The sequence below is a fragment of the Chenopodium album genome, chromosome 11 (assembly GCF_948465745.1).
Source record: "Chenopodium album chromosome 11, dcCheAlbu1.1, whole genome shotgun sequence".
NCBI lineage: Eukaryota > Viridiplantae > Streptophyta > Magnoliopsida > Caryophyllales > Amaranthaceae > Chenopodium > Chenopodium album.
In genome coordinates this window covers 22,863,551-22,882,500 of record NC_137844.1, presented here as the reverse complement: position 1 = coordinate 22,882,500, position 18,950 = coordinate 22,863,551, and the positions used below count along the sequence as shown (strand labels likewise).

Below are 18,950 nucleotides of genomic sequence, written 5' to 3'. Positions count from 1 at the left end.
AGATACCACTCTGGAAGAGCTAGAACTCTAACCTTGTGTTAGGACCTATGGGCCAAGGGACAGTCTCAGGTAGATAGTTTCTATGGGGCGTAGGCCTCCCAAAAGGTAACGGAGGCGTGCAAAGGTTTCCTCGGGCCGAACGGAGATTGGCCCTTGAGTACAAAGGCAGAAGGGAGCTTGACTGCAAGACCCACCTGTCGAGGAGGGACGAAAGTCGGCCTTAGTGATCCGACGGTGCCAAGTAGAAGGGTCGTCGCTCAACGGATAAAAGTTACTGTAGGGATAACAGGCTGATCTTCCCCAAGAGTTCACATCGACGGGAAGGTTTGGCACCTCGATGTCGGCTCTTTGCCACCTGGGGCTGTAGTATGTTCCAAGGGTTGGGTTGTTCGCCCATTAAAGCGGTACGTGAGCTGGGTTCAGGACGTCATGAGACAGTTCGGTCCATATCCAGTGTGGGCGTTAGAGCATTGAGAGGACATTTCCCTAGTACGAGAGGACCAGGAAGGACGTACCTCTGGTGTTCCAGTTATCGTGCCCACGGTAAATGCTGGGTAGCCAAGTGCGGAGCGGATAACTGCTGAAAGCATCTAAGTAGTAAGCCCACCCCAAGATGAGTGCTCTCCTATTCCTACTTCCCTAGAGCTCTTGATAGCACAACTGAGGCAGCGATGGGTTCTCTGCTCCCGAGGGGTGAGCGACAGAAGTTTGGAAAGAGAAGGTCACGGCGAGACGAGCCGTTTATCATTACGATACGTGTCAAGTGGAAGTGCAGTGATGTATGCAGCTGAGGCATCCTAACAGACCCACAGACTTGAACTCTGTTCCTACATGGCCCGATCAATTCGATCAGGCACTCGCCATCCAATCCATTTTCATTATTCAATTCTTTGACAACAAGAAAAAACCATTGGTCAACTCTTTGACAACATGAAAAAACCAAAAACCCTGTCATCCCTCTCTATCTATCTCTATCCAAGAGATGGAAGGGCAGAGGACTTTGGTGTTCCCTCTAGTTAAGAATTGGGGCCTCACAATCAATAGCTAATATGACTTTCTCTCATGCTTTTCTTAGTTCGTGGTTCGATATTCTGGTGTCCTAGGTGTAAAGGAACCACACCAATCCATCTCGAACTTGGTGGTTAAACTCTACTGCGGTGACGATACTGTAGGGGAGGTCTTCTAGAAAAATAGCTCGACGCCAGGATGATAAAAAGCTTAACACCTCTCATTCTTATTACTTTTTCAATATGAAAAAGTAATAAGAATGAAAAGGTCGTCTTATTCAACAACCCAATTATGACATCCCTTCTCTCCCACTTCACACCTTGGGATGCAACGTTCTTATTCTTATAGAGAGAAACGAGCTTTCATATCTTCTTAACCCGAAATGGCTGGGGAGAGGAAAGGTTCCTTTTTTTGAGGATACTCCCGGGGATAGATCCAGTGGAGGCGGGGTGGGGCCTGTAGCTCAGAGGATTAGAGCACGTGGCTACGAACCACGGTGTCGGGGGTTCGAATCCCTCCTCGCCCACAACCGACCCCAAAGGGAAGGACCTTCCCCCTTTGGGAGTAGGAAAATCATGATTGGGATAGCGGACACAAAGCTATGGACTTGGGTGTGGGTCTTTTGTCGAAGTGGAGTGGATCTTACTTTTTTTTTACAAGTTTTCGTATATATATTTTTTTCAATATAGTATTCAAAAGCCACCAGCATATTTTTTTATTTTATGCCCCGAACCCCTTCCTCCGCCATGCTTGGGCAGAATAGCAGAGCAAGTACAAGTATTAGTAGCATAGAAAAAATGTGTTCCTCGTCATGTCATTAATATGTTTTATTTTTGCTCGCGGTAATTGTAGCCTCTCGGGAGAATCAATGACTGCATCTTTGATGGCTAGTACATTCGAGAATTCTTAGTTGGCTAGTTGTAAATAGCCCCGAACAAAAGATTATCCCGTACCTACACCGAGGTATTGACAGAGATTTTCAAATAGCGCAGAATAGAATGAGAATGTGATACGACGAGATAGAAAAAAAAACAGGGAAGGGGTCACTCACTTACCTACTCTTAACGGTCAAAGCGAGCCCCCTCATTCTGAATTAAAGAATGAAGAATGAATCCAATCTCCCCAAGTAGGATTCGAACCTACAACCAATCAGTTAACAGCCGACCGCTCTACCACTGAGCTGCTGAGGAACAACGGGAGACTCGATCTGATAGAGTTCAATTCCCGTTCTCAAACCATGACCAATATGAGCTCGAAGCTTCTTTCGTAACTCCCGGAACTTCTTCGTAGTGGCTCCCTTCCATGCCTCATTTAATAGGGAACCTCAAAGTGGCTCTATTTCATTATTTTCCATCCATATCCCAATTCCATTCATTTAATATCCCTTTGGTGTCATCAACATAAGAGATGTGGGTTCTAGTCTATCTCTTTCCTATATATGGAAAGTTAAAAAATCATCATATAATAATCCAGAAATTGCAATACAAAAGAAAAAGGGAGGTTTGTGATGATTTTTCAATCTTTTCTACTAGGTAATCTAGTATCCTTATGCATGAAGATAATCAATTCGGTCGTTGTGGTTGGACTCTATTATGGATTTCTCACCACATTCTCCATAGGGCCCTCTTATCTCTTCCTTCTCTGAACTCAGGTTATGGAAGAAGGAGAAGAAGGAATCGAGAAGAAGGTATCAGCAACAACTGGTTTTATTATGGGACAGCTCATGATGTTCATATCGATCTATTATACGCCCCTGCATCTAGCATTGGGTAGACCTCATACAATAATTGTCCTAGCTCTACCCTATCTTTTGTTTCATTTCTTCTGGAACAATCACAAACACTTTTTTTATTATGGATCGACTAGCAGAAATTCAATGCGTAATCTCAGCATTCAATGTGTATTCCTGAATAATCTCATTTTTCAACTATTCAACTATTTCATTTTACCAAGTTCAATGTTAGCCCGATTAGTCAACATTTATATGTTTCGATGCAACAACAAGATGCTATTTGTAACAAGTAGTTTTGTTGGTTGGTTAATTGGTCACATTTTATTCATGAAATGGGTTGGGTTGGTATTAGTCTGGATACAGCAAAATAATTCTATTAGATCTAATAAGTACCTTGTGTCAAAATTGAGAAATTCTATGGCTCGAATCTATAGTATTCTCTTATTTATTACCTGTGTCTACTATTTAGGCAGAATGCCGTCACCTATTTTTACTAAGAAACTGAACGAAACTCCAGAAACAAAATAAAGTGAGGAAGAAACAGATGTAGAAATAGAAAAAACTTTCGAAACAAAAGAGACTAAATAGGAATAAGAGGGATTCACTGAAGAAGATCCTTCTCCTTCCCTTTTTTCGGAAGAAAAGAAGGATCCGGACAAAATCAAAATGGATGAAATGGGAAAGATCCGAGTGAATGGAAAGGACAAAACAAAGGATGAATTTCACTTGCACTTAAAAGAAGCATGCTATAAAAATAGTCTAACTTCTTATTCTGGGAATCAAGATATTTCGATGTTCGAAATACTTAAAGAAGAAAATAAAAACCTATTCTGGTTTCAAAAACCCCTTCTTTTTCTTCTTTTCGATTATAAAGTTGGAATCGTCTAACGCGATATATAAAAAGCAATCGATTTGAAAATGCGGTAAGAAATGAAATGACACAATATTTTTTTTATACATGTCAAAATGATGGAAAACAAAGAATTTCTTTTACATATCCACCTAGTTTATCCATTTTCTGGGAAATAATAAAAAGAAAGATTTCTTTGGCTACAACAGAAAAATTCTTATATGATGATGAACTATACAATTATTGGATTTATACGAACGAACAAAAAAAAAATAGCTTAATCAATGAATTTGCTAATAGAATTACAGTTCTAGACAAAGAAATAAAATTGATACATAAAAAAAATAAAAAAATAAAAAACCAAAAAAGATAAGAGGAGATTCGCCCACCCCCTACATATTTGATACTCTCGCCTACAAAAAAGCTTGTAACACCAAAACCATTCGGAATTCCATCAATTATTTGTCTATCAAAAAATGAAACTAGTTCAGCCAAACCTCTTACACCCTTAATTAAAAAAATTTCGTAAAAAGCATCGATATAACCATGGTTAGCAGACCAATTATATATGATATTTATCATTTTGTCCCCCAAAATATGTTTTTGCCCTCTTTTATCAAATAAATTAATTAAGTCAAACTTTTTTAACGATGAATAAGCGAGTTTACAAAACAAAAAGGCTATAAATATTCCAAAAAAAGCTATACTAACGGAAAAAGTTGCATTTATCAAAAATTCATACCAGTCAACAGAATTTTTGGAATTTGAATCTAAAAGATTCATAGATGAGGTTAACCATTTAGTTAATATATCCAAAGCAATTCCTTCTTGATTGAATGGAATTCCTATGATTCCAATGAAGAAAGTAAACAGAATCAATAAAATCAGCGGAAATAACATAGTATTATCAGATTCATGAGGATAGGTAGAAATATTCTTATTGTCAAAATCAATAATAGTAATAAAATATCGACGCATTTTTCTTAAATTTCCATTAATTTTATTTTGGTATGGTTTTTTCGAAAAAAAAGAAACCCTTTCCTTCTTATTCATTGTTAATAAGGTTAATAAAAGAAATTTTTGATTAATGCTTTTCAATCCTACTTGACCCCATAAAGATATTGAATAAAAAGAACTGGGTTTTTTTTTTCCACTGTAATTTTAAAATAAAAAAAAAAGCGGTTAAATGTCCTTCAAACGTAAGTAAATAGATTCTAAACATATAAAAAGCGGTTAATCCGGCTGTGAAATAAGCTATTATTGCAAAAATTGGTGAATACATCCAACTATCATTAAGAATTTCGTCTTTGGACCAAAAACAAGCAAGAGGCGGGATACCATAAAGCGAAAGTGTACCTATTAAAAAAGAGGTTTTTGTAATTGGTACATGTTTTGTTAAACCCAACATAAGAACCATATTCTGACTTTTTTTCAGAGAATATCCAACAATAGTTTTCGTTGAATGAATAAGAGATCCAGATCTAGAAACAATAATGCTTTTGAATAAGCATGAGTAATCAAATGAAATAAAGCAGCTCGATAAGAACTTATACCTAGAACTAACATCATATAACCCAACTGAGACATTGTAGAATAAGCTAAACTTATCTTAATGTCTTTTTGAGCAAGAGCTAAGGTTCCTCCTAGTAGTACTGTTATTATACCTATAAAAGAAATTCCATACATTATGGAAGGTAGAATTAGGAAAAAACGCAGCAGTCGAGCAACTAAAAAAATTCCCGCGGCGACCATGGTAGCAGCATGGATGAGAGCTGAAGTAAGAGTAGGCCCCTCCCTAGCATCAGGTAACCAACATGAAGGGGAAATTGGTCCGATTTAGCAACTGCACCGGCAAATAACAAGAAAGCACATAAAATACAAAACAAGGAATTCACCTCGTTATTATTAATTAAATTTTTGAATATTTCAAACAAATCTCGAAACTCAAAACTGCCTGTTATCCAATAAAAACCTAAAATTCCTAATAATAAGCCAAAATCTCCTACACGATTAGTCACAAACTCTTTTTGACAAGCATTTGCGGCAATTGGGCGTGTGAACCTAAAACCTATTAATAGATACGAGCACATTCCAACTAATTCCCAAAAAATATAAATTTGTGTTAAATTCGAACTAGTAACTAATCCTAGCATAGAAGTATTGAAAAAACTCATATATGAAAAAAATCTCAAATATCCTTGATCATGAGACATATAATTATCACTATAAAAAAGAACCAGAATTGCAACAGTAGTTATTAACATTGACATAATAGAAGTAAGTGGATCAATTAAGTAGCCAAATTCTAAAGAAAAATCATTATTAATCGTCCAAGACCATAAATATTGATAAATAAAATTATTTATTTGTTGAATAGCCAGCTTCATGGAAAAAAGCATGATTATACTTAATAACAAAATACTCGAAAAATCCCATATACGTCGAAGATTTTTTGTTGCCATTGGAAAAAAGAAAAGTCTAGATCCTATTAACAAGGGAACTAGAAGTGGAAGGAAAGGTATAATCCATGCATATTGGTATATATGTTCTATAATATACTGGAATAGAAAATTTTTCTATTTAATTAATTTAAATTATTTTGTTTACCATTCACTAGCTCTTGTCTCTTTTGAAAGAAGTCAGTCAATAAACAGAACTTTTTGAAGCCTATGAAGTAGGAAACTAAAAGAAATTTCCCTTTTATTTCCATTTCAGTTATTTCAAATATATATTTAAAACTTAAAACATCCAAATTCAACTAAAAAAGACTATGAATCAAAAAATCGACTAAATATCTACTAAAGTCAATAATGAAAAAAATCAATTTGTTATTAATTAAAATAATAAATTGATTCTGTAGTTTATTTCGAATTATTACCTCATTTTTTGCAAAATGGTTTAATTGTCTTTCATTCCAACCAAAACTGTAGAAAAAAGTCTATTTTAGTAATTATTTCTTTTTTTCGATATTCTTTTTTAGAATATCTGTTACTTTACTTTTAGTTTCTATAACATAGAATAAAAAAAATGCCTCAAATTATAGATCTTTTAAAAAAATTCATTTATTGTAATCATTTCACTTTGCAATGAAATAAATAAAAAAATTTCAATTAAGATTAGGGGTGCATCAAATTTTGAATGTGATTTATCACGTACATCGAAATTGAATCCAACACATCAAAAATAAACAGGGATATAACTCGAAATTAGTATTCATTATGATATTTTAATTAATCTTACTCGATTTCATACGAATTTTTGTATGGACATTCTAGGAAGGAGAATTTTGAGTTTCTCCTAATCGAATATTTTCAATTATTTCTATCGAAATATAGAAAATTTATTTCTAGTTTCTATTTATAGTTATCCTTTTCAATTTATTTTATAAAAAAAAATATCACCTAGAATCTAAATACATAGATAATTAATAGAAAATACGGATTCATTTGAACAATAGATGTCTTTCACATCCAACTATAACACTGAATAATGAATTTTTTCAATTTTAAATGGCAGTTCCAAAAAAACGTACTTTGATTTACAAAAAGCGTATTCGTAAAAATATTTGGAAAAAAGGGGGGTATTGGGCGGCATTTAGAGCCTTTTCGTTAGCAAAATCTCTTTCTACCGGGAATTTGAAAAGTTTTTTTGTACGAAAAAATAAGTAATCAAACCTTGCAATAAGCGAAATTGACTCGACTAAAAAAAATGGTAACAAATTCGAAATAACTCCATTTTTCGTTTAGAATCAAAAAATCGAAAATAAAGGATTTAGGGAGGTTTGTATTTATAAATTACTTTTTTTTTAACTAGATAATTTTGTAACTTTTTCTTATGATATGAAGAATAAGAAATCTTATGATAACACTAACATAGTAATTTATGTTTTTTGTTGAAAAACTCTCGATATATAATCTATATATCGAAGACTTCATCAACTTCCTTTTTTATTATAGTTTATTACTAAAAAGATAAAAGATGGGAATTTTTTTCCCCATCAACCTATTTTTTTTGTCAAAAAAAAATGAAAAGTTTTCTCGACTTATAGAATTAGTAGATTTTATAAAAAAAAAAAAAGGGCAAATCAAAAACAACAACGGTTAAACTTTAACTTACAAAAGCATTATTTCTCGAAATTACTTTATTATAGTCCGATTTAAATAAATCAAAAAATCCTTTTGTTTTTTTAGACGCAAATTTTTTTTACTACGTTTCCATAGGGATCAAAACTTTTTTATATGAAATATTGGATTCAATACTTAAGAAGAAAAATTTTACTAATTAATTGCTTTTTTGGATAAAAAAACTATCCATGTACAGAAAAGAAAGTCCCTCGATCTTGTGTTGAAATTGAGAGCTAAAATATTCGATTTTTTATGTATTGAAAGGTTCTATGTATTTGTTATTTTTGAAATCCGCTAAAAAAATTCATTTATCATTACTAACTGAAAAGAAAATGAGAAAGAACTTTGTTGAGGTCTATCCTGGGATGAAAGGAAGAATTTTCTAGTTAGAGAGGTTTCAGTTCATGAAAACATAACTTACATGAGAGTCCATTGACAGATTAAAGCAGTCTTATGAAAAAAAAATTCACGAAAAATAACAAAAAACCTTAAGTAATATATACTTATTACTATGAATATGAACCATTTCAATTCCTGAATAAAAAATAATTTACAAACCAAACTGGTTCGAAAAAAATGTTGGATTGAATTAATCTCGACGATTGACTAAAAACGGTTATTATGATTTCAAACAAGCCACTATGGTGAAATCGGTAGACACGCTGCTCTTAGGAAGCAGTGCGAGAGCATCTCGGTTCGAGTTCGAGTGGCGGCATGCCATCTTACAAATTCTCACAAAATTTCAAAAGTCCTATAACCTAAAATAAATAATGAAAATGAAATAATTTTATTTTGTTAATTTCCGTTCCATAATTTATAATTGAAGGATTTTTTTTTATATATTCTATATGATATTATCAACTTTAGAGCAGATTTTTACTCATATTTCCTTTTCGATGGTTTCCACAGTAATTATACTCCATTTAATAACTTTATTCGTCAATGAAATAGTAGGACTATATAATTCATTAGAAAAAGGCATGATAGTTACTTTTTTGTCTATAATAGGATTATTAGTTACTCGTTGGGTTTATTGGAAGCATTTGCCATTAAGTGATCTATATGAATCATTAATATTCCTTTCTTGGAGTTTCTACCTTATTTATATGATTCCCCTTTTTAAAAAAAAAATAGAAAAACTCTTTAACTACAATAACCGCACCAAGTGCTATTTTTACCCAAGGATTCACTTCATCGGGTCTCTTAACTGAAATGGATCAATTCGGAATATTAGTACCCGCTCTCCAATCCCAGTGGTTGATGATGCATGTAAGTATGATGGTATTGGGTTATGCAGCTCTTTTATTCGGATCATTATTATCTGTAACACTTCTAATCATTCTATTTCAAAAAGATATTATAAGGATTTTTGATAAACGAAACCTTTTATTAAATGAGTTATTTTTCTTCAGTGAGGTTCAATACATAAATGTAAAAGGAAATATTGTACAAAATGTTTCGCCCTCCTCTGTTCGAAATTATTACAGGTCCCAATTGATTGAACAACTGGATCATTGGAGTTATGGTGTTATTAGTCTACAATTTCTCTTTTTAACCATAGGTATTCTTTCAGGAGCAGTATGGGCCAATGAGGCATGGGGATCATATTGGAATTGGGACCCGAAGGAAACTTGGGCATTTATTACTTGGACCATATTTGCAATTTATTTACATATTCGAACAAATAAAAATTTTCACGGTGCAAATTCTGCAATTGTGGCTTTTATAGGCTTTCTTATAATTTGGATATGCTATTTTGGGGTTAATCTATTAGGAATAGGGCTACATAGTTATGGCTCATTTACATTAACGCTTAATTAAATGGAAGAAAGGACCTTATGAATACAGATTATAGTACAAGTCATAAGCAGGTCTCTTAGAAACAGGTGAGAACCATTTAAATCATGATTTAAATGGTTCTCACAAACATCAAAAATGCCTGATTCGAATTCCAATTTTGTCTTGCTTCGTCTTATGTAAAGAAGACTACTTTTTGCATTTCATTAAATGAAAGGAAATCTATCTATAAAAATAATTGGATAAAATAGCTTCTACTTTTTCAACGGATAATGAGAGAATGAAATCCGGGTAAATACCAATACCTATTACTGGTAAAAAGATAGCAGTCGAAACAAACAACTCTCGCGGCCAAGAATTTTAATAAAAAAAAAAAAAAAAAAAAAAAAAAAAAAAAAAAAAAGCAGTTGGAAATGTTAAATAATTTATATCCATAGAACATTTGACGTGACATAGATAATGAATAAATAGGAGTTAATATGATTCCAATTGCCATTCCAAAAGTAATTAGTATTTTTGGTATTAAAAGATATTTTTGGCTAGTAACTAGTCCAAAAAATACTATTAATTCCGCAATGAAACCACTCATGCCAGGTAATGCAAGAGATGCCATTGAAAAGCTACTGAAGAGTGTGAATATTTTTGGCATTGGAATCGCTATTCCACCCATTTCATAGAGAAAAACAAGGCGTATTCGATCGTAACTAGTTCCCGCAAAGAAAAAAAGTGCAGCACCAATAAATCCATGCGAAATTATTTGTAAAATGGCCCCATTAAGGCCGGTATTAGTTATAGAACTAATTCCTATAATTATGAAACCTATGTGAGATACGGAAGAATAAGCTATTCTTGTTTTTAAATTACGTTGCCCAGGAGATGTTGAAGCTGCATAGATTATTTGTATTGTGCCTATTATCATCAACGAAGGAGAAAATATAGAATGAGCGTGAGGTAATAATTCCATATTGATCCGAACCAATCCATACGCTCCCATTTTTAATAAGATTCCGGCTAGCAACATACAAGTACTATAATGTGCTTCTCCGTGGGTATCGGGTAACCATGTATGTAAAGGTATAATCGGTAATTTGACAGCAAACACAATAAAAAATCCAATATGGAATATTATTTATAATGACATAGGATACGATTGATTAACTAATATTTCGAAATTTAATGTTGGTTCATTGGAACCATATAAACCAACACCCAGAACTCCCATTAATAGAAAAATAAAACCCATTGGAGAATACAAAATAAATTTAGTAGCGGAGTAAAGACGTTTCTTCCCCCCCCCCCCAACATGGATAAAAGTAGATAAATAGGAATTAATTCTACTTCCCAAATTATGAAAAACAATAAAAGATCTCGGGATGAAAATAATCCTATTTGAACACTGTACTTTGCTAACATCAAGAAATGGAATAATCGAGAATCTCGAGTAACTGGCCAAGTAGCTAGAGTAGCTAAAGTCGTAATGAATCATGTTAGTAAAACAGGTCCTATTGAAAGTCCATCGATTCCTAATCGCCAATTGAAATCAAAAAACTTGATCCATTTATAATCTTCGGCCAGTTGGATTAATGGATCATCCGGTTGGAAATGATAACAAAATGAATAAGTTATTAGAAGGAGCTCTAAAACCGAAATGCATATAGTATACCACCTTATAATCTTATCCCCTCTCTGAGGAAATACGAATATTAAAGAACCTGCAAATATGAGCAAAATTACAAGTGTTGTTAGCCAGGGAAAATAATTCGTGGTAAAGACAAGATATACTTGGACAAAAAACCTGTAACCCAAAAGAAATAAATTTCGTTTTTGGTACGGATTTTTGTCGGTAAAAAAAAATCCAAATAGAATAAATGGATTCAAATGGAATTTTCTGAACTATATCAATAACCTAGACCCATACTGCGAGTGGTTTCATGCCATAGATAAACTCGAACGCTTAAAAAATCCGTTGGACAAGCAGATTCACATCTCTTACAACCGACACAATCTTCTGTTCTTGGAGCAGAAGCTATTTGTTTCGCTTTACATTCATCCCATGGTATCATTTCTAATACATCTGTGGGAAAAGCTCGTACACATTGAGTACACCCTATACATGTATCATAAATTTTAACTGAATGTGACATTGGGTCTAGAATTTTTTTTCACTTGATTAATTTTCGATCTAGTTCTAGTAAAATAAATGAAATACGTATTCAAATACTAGACGAATCAATAATTTCCCAGAATTTCTGGAATAAACCTATTTCTAGATAGGAATGGAAAAGAGATCCAAAATACTTTGATTTAATACACTTTATGAAAGTATATCTTAAGGTGCAAGATCTAGTAATCTAATTTGAATTGCTGAATATTCAAATTTTAATTTCTAAAATATAATTTGTGAAAATCCTAATAAAATTAAAAAAAGAAATACTATTTATTTAATAAATTCGATTGATTGATACGAGTTGATTTTCTGTTACGATAAATTGAAGAAACAATAGCCAGTCCAATAGCTGCTTCAACGGCTGCAATGGCTATAACAAAAATTGAGAAAATGGTTCCTTTTAATTGGCTATTATCAAAAAAATCAGAAAATGTTACAAAATTTAGATTAACTGCACTCAATATAAGTTCAAGACACATAAGAGCTCGAACCAAATTGCGGCTCGTGACTAATCCCTAAATCCCGATAGAAAATAAAAAAATACTCAAAACAAGTACATGCTCGAGTATCATTGACCAACCCCTTATGAATCATGATTCATTTCTATATGAACAACAATTAAACTACTTTGATTGACTAGAAGATAGCAACTTAAGATATAATTAAGAACAAAAACTAGGCTAATAAAAAAAAATTGAACTAAAAGTTTCGAAAGCAATTCATGAATGAAAATGCAAAAAATAGACTTTTTATTTGGATTACTCGTTTTAAAAAAGACATATTATTATTGACGAGACACGTCAATTGCACCTATTAAAGCAACTAAAAGAATTATGGAAATGAGTTCAAATGGAAGAAAAAAATCGGTTGATAAATGAATTCCAATTTGTTGACTAGCATTTATCAAATCTTGTTCTAGAATCTGGTTTGATTTTGTAGTCCAAATAATACCATAACAGGACGTATTTATAATATTAATAATTAATGAAACAAAAAGACTTATACAAACCAATGAAGTAACCCCGTCCCCAACAGTCCACAAATGAAACTTTTTGTTATATTCTGGGCCATTCATGAACATTACAGAAAATATGATTAATACATTTATAGCTCCCACATACATAAAGAGTTGTGCAGAAGCTACAAAATGGGAGTTTGCTAGAATATAGAATAAAGATATACACACAAGAACCAATCCCAATGAAAAGGCCGAAAAAATGGGATTGGTAAATAATACCACTCTTAGCCCCCCTAATATAAGACCCAACCCCAAAAAAATTAAAAGAAAATCATGTATTGGTCCAGGTAAATCCATTATATATAAAATAAGAGATAAAAAAATCGGAATGTTTCATGATCTTATTAATGTGAACAGGAAAAAGAAGTTTATGCGCTCCTAATTGGTAAATCCTAACGTGTATGACTTGATGTGAATAAAGTAAAGTTATTGGGCCTTTCACATTCTTTTTTAGCGGAAAAGGTAGTTACTCTTTAAAATCATTGGAGTAAATCAATTTTAAATACTATTAAAGTTGCGATTTTCACCAATAAATAAGAATAATAAGAATTTCTAGTTATTGAACAAGAATAAAAAATAGCTTTGATTTAATAGGTGGAAATTGCACTTCAATCACGGGCTTGCTCTGGCGAATTCAAAATTGTTCGAATTGTGTAAACGTCGATTATTGATATTGGTTAACGACCTAGAGCAATTTGATTATAATTTAATTCGTGACGATCATAAGTAGAAAGCTCATATTCTTCATTCATTGATAAACAATTTGTTGGGCAATACTCAACACAATTACCACAAAATATACAAATTTCGAAGTCAATGCTTTAATTAAGCAACTGTTTCTTTCGAATATCCATTTGCAGTTTCCAATCAACAACAGGAAAATCTATAGGACATGCACGCACGCACACACACTTCACAAGCATTGCATTTATCAAATTTAAAGTGAATTCGACCACGAAAACGCTCCGATGTGATCAATTTCTCATAAGGATATTGAATAGTTACAGGTAAACGGTTAGCGTGGGATAGGGTAATCATAAAACTTTGACCGATGTACCTTGCTGTCTGTATTGTTTGTTGACCATAATTGATGAACCCAATTACCATAGGGAACATAGAGTAAATATCAATAAAAAAAATAAGATTTTGTTTCTTTTTCTTGTTTCTGACAAGTCGTAAATTAGATTATAGTAAATATTCTTTGTTTTTAGAATTTATAATGAAAAGAGTTGGGAAGAAGTTGTTATAATAGATTACCTAAAGAAATAGGTAAAAGAAATTTCCATCCAAGATTTAATAATTGGTCCATTCTGAGTCTAGGTAAAGTCCATCTTGTTGCGATAGAAATGAACAAGAGCAAAAAAGTTTTAGCTAATGTAATGAAAATACAAATTGTCGTTCCAAAGACTCCATCTATTTTAAAAAACTCAGAGATGAATATGGATGGAATAGGGAGATTCCAACCGCCCAAGTAAAGAGCGGTTACAAATAATGAAGAGATTAGGAGATTTAAATAAGACACAACATAAAATAAACCAAATTTAATACCGGAATATTCGGTTTGATAACCCGCTACTAATTCTTCTTCGGCTTCTGGTAAATCAAAAGGCAATCTCTCGTATTCTGTTAGAGAAGAAATTATAAAAACAATAAACCCTATGGGTTGTCGCCACAAATTCCATCCCCAAAAACCATATTTTGAATGTGCCTCGACTATATCAACTGTACTTGAACTGTTAGATATATATAGTCGAAGATAAGATCACCCTTGTCATCGCTATTCCAGAACCGTACATGAGATTTTCACCTCATACTGCTCCTCAAGAGCCATAAATAAATCTAAGGACTAATTCGATATTCTTTAATCTTGATATGCTTGTAAGATAACAAAAGTGAAAATAAATCGAAAAATCCTAAATTAGACCAATAAAATTATGTCTACTATACTATAAAAAATTGCTTCGGAATTGATCTCATCCTTTACTTGAATTTTGAAGAATTTCCTTTTTATTGAGTAATAACTTAATTCTTGAATAAAAAACGCTTTTTACTAATTTTAGTAATATCAATTATCAATAAAAATTTCGCCGTATTCTTAATTTTTTTTATTATATTCCGAAAAAGGAAACATTCATTCATGATTTATGCTATGATCAAAATGGAATTTCTGTGAACATCAATATTGGAAAAAGATTTTTTTTTTTTTGGATTCTATTACTATTATCCCCCTTTTTTCGCCCCTCTTATTTCTTTTATTCAGCGGGAAAAGTAAAAGATTACTTCGTTCCTAATAGTCATTCATTTAATCGGTGGATAGGAGCATACTCTGGATCGAAATTTGTGGGAGTACTGCTTGATCATTTCTACAAATTTAAAGCCTCAATTAGTATTTCTTTTATGTAAAAATCTTTCTTCAGATAACTTACATAATCTCTATTACAAATCCTTTGTGTACTTTGGTGTTCCTAATCATCAACTTTTTTGGTCAATTTCTATGGTAAGTCATGTATGGTAGTACATAAAAAAAAGATAGTAAAAACTTCCTAGAATTGTTCTTTTCAACCCGCTTCAAGTAATGATGACTAATTAACAAATATTGGGGGAAATAACCTTGACTCTTTATGTTTTTAACCCTTGTACATAGGCAATGAGATTCTATTTTTTACTGCAAATTTCGAAGCTGTTTTCTTTCACTCATCTAACTATCTGATTTACTTTAATCAACCTGCCCCGTGAATAAAAAAAAAGATCCTATTCAATACATTTTTCTTCTTAGAAACCTAAAAATAAACGAGGAAGGGTGAAGACCTATGTTTTAACGAATCACATGTAGCGATATTGATAATACACATAGAGTTAATGGTATTTCATACCTAATTGATTATGGGCAACAGCCCGTAAACCACCTAAAAAGGAATACTTATTATTTGATCCATATCCTGACATAAGAAGTCCAATGGGAGCAATGCTTGAAATAGCGGTCCATGAAAAAATGCCAATACTAAGATCGGCTAGAACAAGGCGAGAACCAAAAGGAATTACTGAATAACTTAGTAGAATTGATATGACTGCTATAGAAGGTCCGATACTAAATAAAAGTGCATCCCCTCTAGATGGAATAAGGTTTTCTTTTAAAAGTAGTTTTATTCCGTCCGCTAGAGCTTGAAGAATTCCCAAAGGACCAGCATATTCAGGTCCAATACATTGTTGTATCCCTGCGGATATTTCTCTTGCTAACCACACAATTACTAGTACACCTATTGTAATTCCTAATACAAGAATCAAAATAGGGAAAAGCATCCATGTAGTCTCATAAACCGCTTTTAAGGATTCCATTCTAGAAAAAGAATTGATAGCTTGTACTTTTGTTGTTGTATCAATTATCATTTCAACGATCAACCTCTCCCATAATGATATCTATGCTACCTCGTCATAATATCAGCCAATTTCATTTTTTTAACTAACTAAGGAAGAATTTGCAATTGATAAAACCCGGAGGGCGAATTTTCCATCTCCAAGGAAAAATACTCTGATCTCCTATCAAAAATATCCCTAATTCACCTTTTGGTGCTTCGATCTTACATAAAGTTCTTGTTTCGACAAATCAAAAGAAGGAGATGGCTTTTTACTAATGAATCGATATTCAAAATCATTCCATTCAGGATATTTTATTCTATTAAAGCGTCGAATTTCTAAATTCTCATAGGGACCTCCTGGAATTGCTTCTAGAGCTTGTTGAATAATTTTTACGGATTCGGCCATTTCACCGATTCGTATTAAATAACGAGCTAATGAATCTCCTTCTTTTTGCCATTGAACTTCCCAATAAAATTTGTCATAACATTCATAATGGTCAACTTTACGAAGGTCCCATTGTATTCCGAAAGCTCGTAGCATAGGGCCCGATAAACCCCAATTTTTTGCTTCTTCGCCACCAATAATGCCCACATTCTCAACTCGTTCTAAAAATATGGGATTTCGCATAATAAGCTTTTAGTATTCAGCAAGCCCATGGCCGGCCACATGGAGTGGATTGAAGGGTTTTGCACTTCCTTACCCTAGTCTAATTATAATGGGATTATAAATAGACTAGGTGCCTAGAGTTTGCTAGTAGTATGCAATTATCTGATCAGTGAGATCAAACCCTAATTAGCAAACACGAGACCAACCCATCTCAAACTCTCCTCTATCTCACGTCTCTCTCCTCCTCCCTTGGCTCCAGTGTGGTGGTTCGTGGTGGTGGTAGATCGTGGTGGTCGGTTAGTCTAATAAAGGTGGTGATCACGGTTTTCCTCAATCACTCGACCAATCTAGTATTGGTGGACGGCTTGTTCGAAGCTCGTGGACTAAGTAGAGGAGCAACGCTTGGGGCTCTATTCTCTGCCTGATTTGTCAGTCAAATTGCTACGTGGAATTCATGCTTCAAAGTAAGATTATGTGTCTTGTGTGTTATGCATGTGTTCTTGGGATTAGGTACTTTTATGAAATGATTCATGATTTTCTGCTATGTAGTACCTATAAACTCCTACAGTGGTATTAGTTAGCCTCTTGCATGAACGTGCTTGATCATATTAATACAATTAATTTGAAGTCCATGTTAATTTTATAATCAATTAAGAGGGAGAAATTAATTTAATTATGATTCAATTATTATATTTAATGTGATTAAACTTTTGGAATTGATTAAATGTGATTTAATTATGCTCAAAATAGCCATGAAGAGGACCGAATTAAGCCCTAGAGTTTTCGAAATTTTCAAACCCTATTTTCGAATTTTCGAAATACCCTAACCCTAATTTGAATTATTTCAAAAATTCATAGCCCTAAAATATGATTTTGTGCTTGATTTTGATTTAATTCGATTTGTTTTATGATTCATAATTTTAATTGGATTGATTTATGCATAAAAATGTTTTGTGTATGATCATTGATTTAATTTTAAGTGTTAGAATTAAATTGGAATTAATTTTATGATGAACCCTAATTTTAATATTGAATGATGATTTAATTTTAATTTTGATGGACTGATTTGATTTAATTTTATAAAATTTATTTTAATTAAATTCAAAAACAAAAAAAAAATAGTTTTAAGGGCGGCAGCCGCGGCTAGGTGGCGTAGCCACGGCGGCTGCCGACCTGGTGGCAGCCCAAGAGGGAGGGGAAGGGAGGGCGGAGGTCCGTGGTGGCTGTAGGCAGCAGCGTGCAAGCGTTGCACGGCTTCTGCCACGGCTGCCAATGCTGCTGCCACGCTGCTGCCCTTGCGGCAGTGGCTGCTGTTGGCAGCTAGCCACCGTGGCTAGCTTCGGCTAGCCAACCACGGTGGCCGGCGTGGTGGTGCTCGGGTTTTTCAAAAAAAAAAACAAAAAAATTTTAATTTTGAAAATTATTTCAAGATAAATATGATTTATTTTAGGATAAAATAAAATATTTTGAAAATATGATTTTTTTTATTTTGGATAAAATCTTTTATTTTAGGATAAAATCAAATCTTGCAAAAGTTGTTATATTTGATATTATCCATATTTAAAATTGTTAAATTGGTAATTATCCATAATTAAAGTGGTTAATTTTGGATAAGATTGATTAGGATATTCTGAGCATATTCCAAAAGGATAATTATTGATTTAAATAATGTGATTATCCCATAATTAGATTAGGATAATTGATTTTAAAATTGTTTGATTGGCTAATAATTAGGATAGAATCTCCTAAAGTTGTTAGGATAATCATGGAAGATTAATTATGATTTATCTTTCTAGATTAAAATAAGATTTGATTCTATCTCATGCCTAAATTAAAATATATGATATTTTATGATTGGTCATGAATAATATATGATATTATCTAATTATGATTTAAAATATATGATATTTTATGATTGGTCATGAATAATATATGATATAATCTAATTATGATTTAAAATATATGATATTTTAGGAAATGCGTTGCCTTAATTATGAACCATTCGATGTTGTAGTTTAGACAAGCATGTTGAGTGATTTATTATATGGCACTTTTATAATATATGATATTGTGTTGCTGTATATATAGACTAGTATGACCCATAGATACTAAAATGCGATATGCGCATCGTGATGTATTTTTGTAATCTAAAATACGGTCTGCGTACCGTTAAGTATTTTTGTAACTTTTATTTAAAGTAAATAGATTAGTTATTTAAATAGTGTTAGTCCATAGAAGCTCATGAAGTGAAGGCCCAAAGGAGCAAGGTGGATGGAGATCCATGATAATTC

General features: G+C 32.8%; 2 non-coding genes and 2 pseudogenes across 2 annotated transcripts; 3 read left to right on the top strand and 1 right to left on the bottom strand.

Moving 5' to 3' along the window:
- LOC145569802 (25S ribosomal RNA) overlaps positions 1 to 760 on the top strand; it is a 2,787-nt pseudogene extending 2,027 nt beyond the window's left edge.
- A 695-nt stretch (positions 761 to 1,455) lies between these two features.
- On the top strand, positions 1,456 to 1,534 carry TRNAR-ACG (transfer RNA arginine (anticodon ACG)). Its single transcript has one exon. It is a non-coding gene; the product is annotated as a tRNA-Arg (tRNA).
- Positions 1,535 to 2,126: 592 nt separating this feature from the next.
- Positions 2,127 to 2,198, bottom strand: TRNAN-GUU (transfer RNA asparagine (anticodon GUU)). Its single transcript has one exon. It is a non-coding gene; the product is annotated as a tRNA-Asn (tRNA).
- Positions 2,199 to 2,398: 200 nt separating this feature from the next.
- LOC145566454 (protein TIC 214-like) lies at positions 2,399 to 3,628 on the top strand (annotated as a pseudogene).
- The last annotated feature ends 15,322 nt before the right edge of the window (positions 3,629 to 18,950 follow it).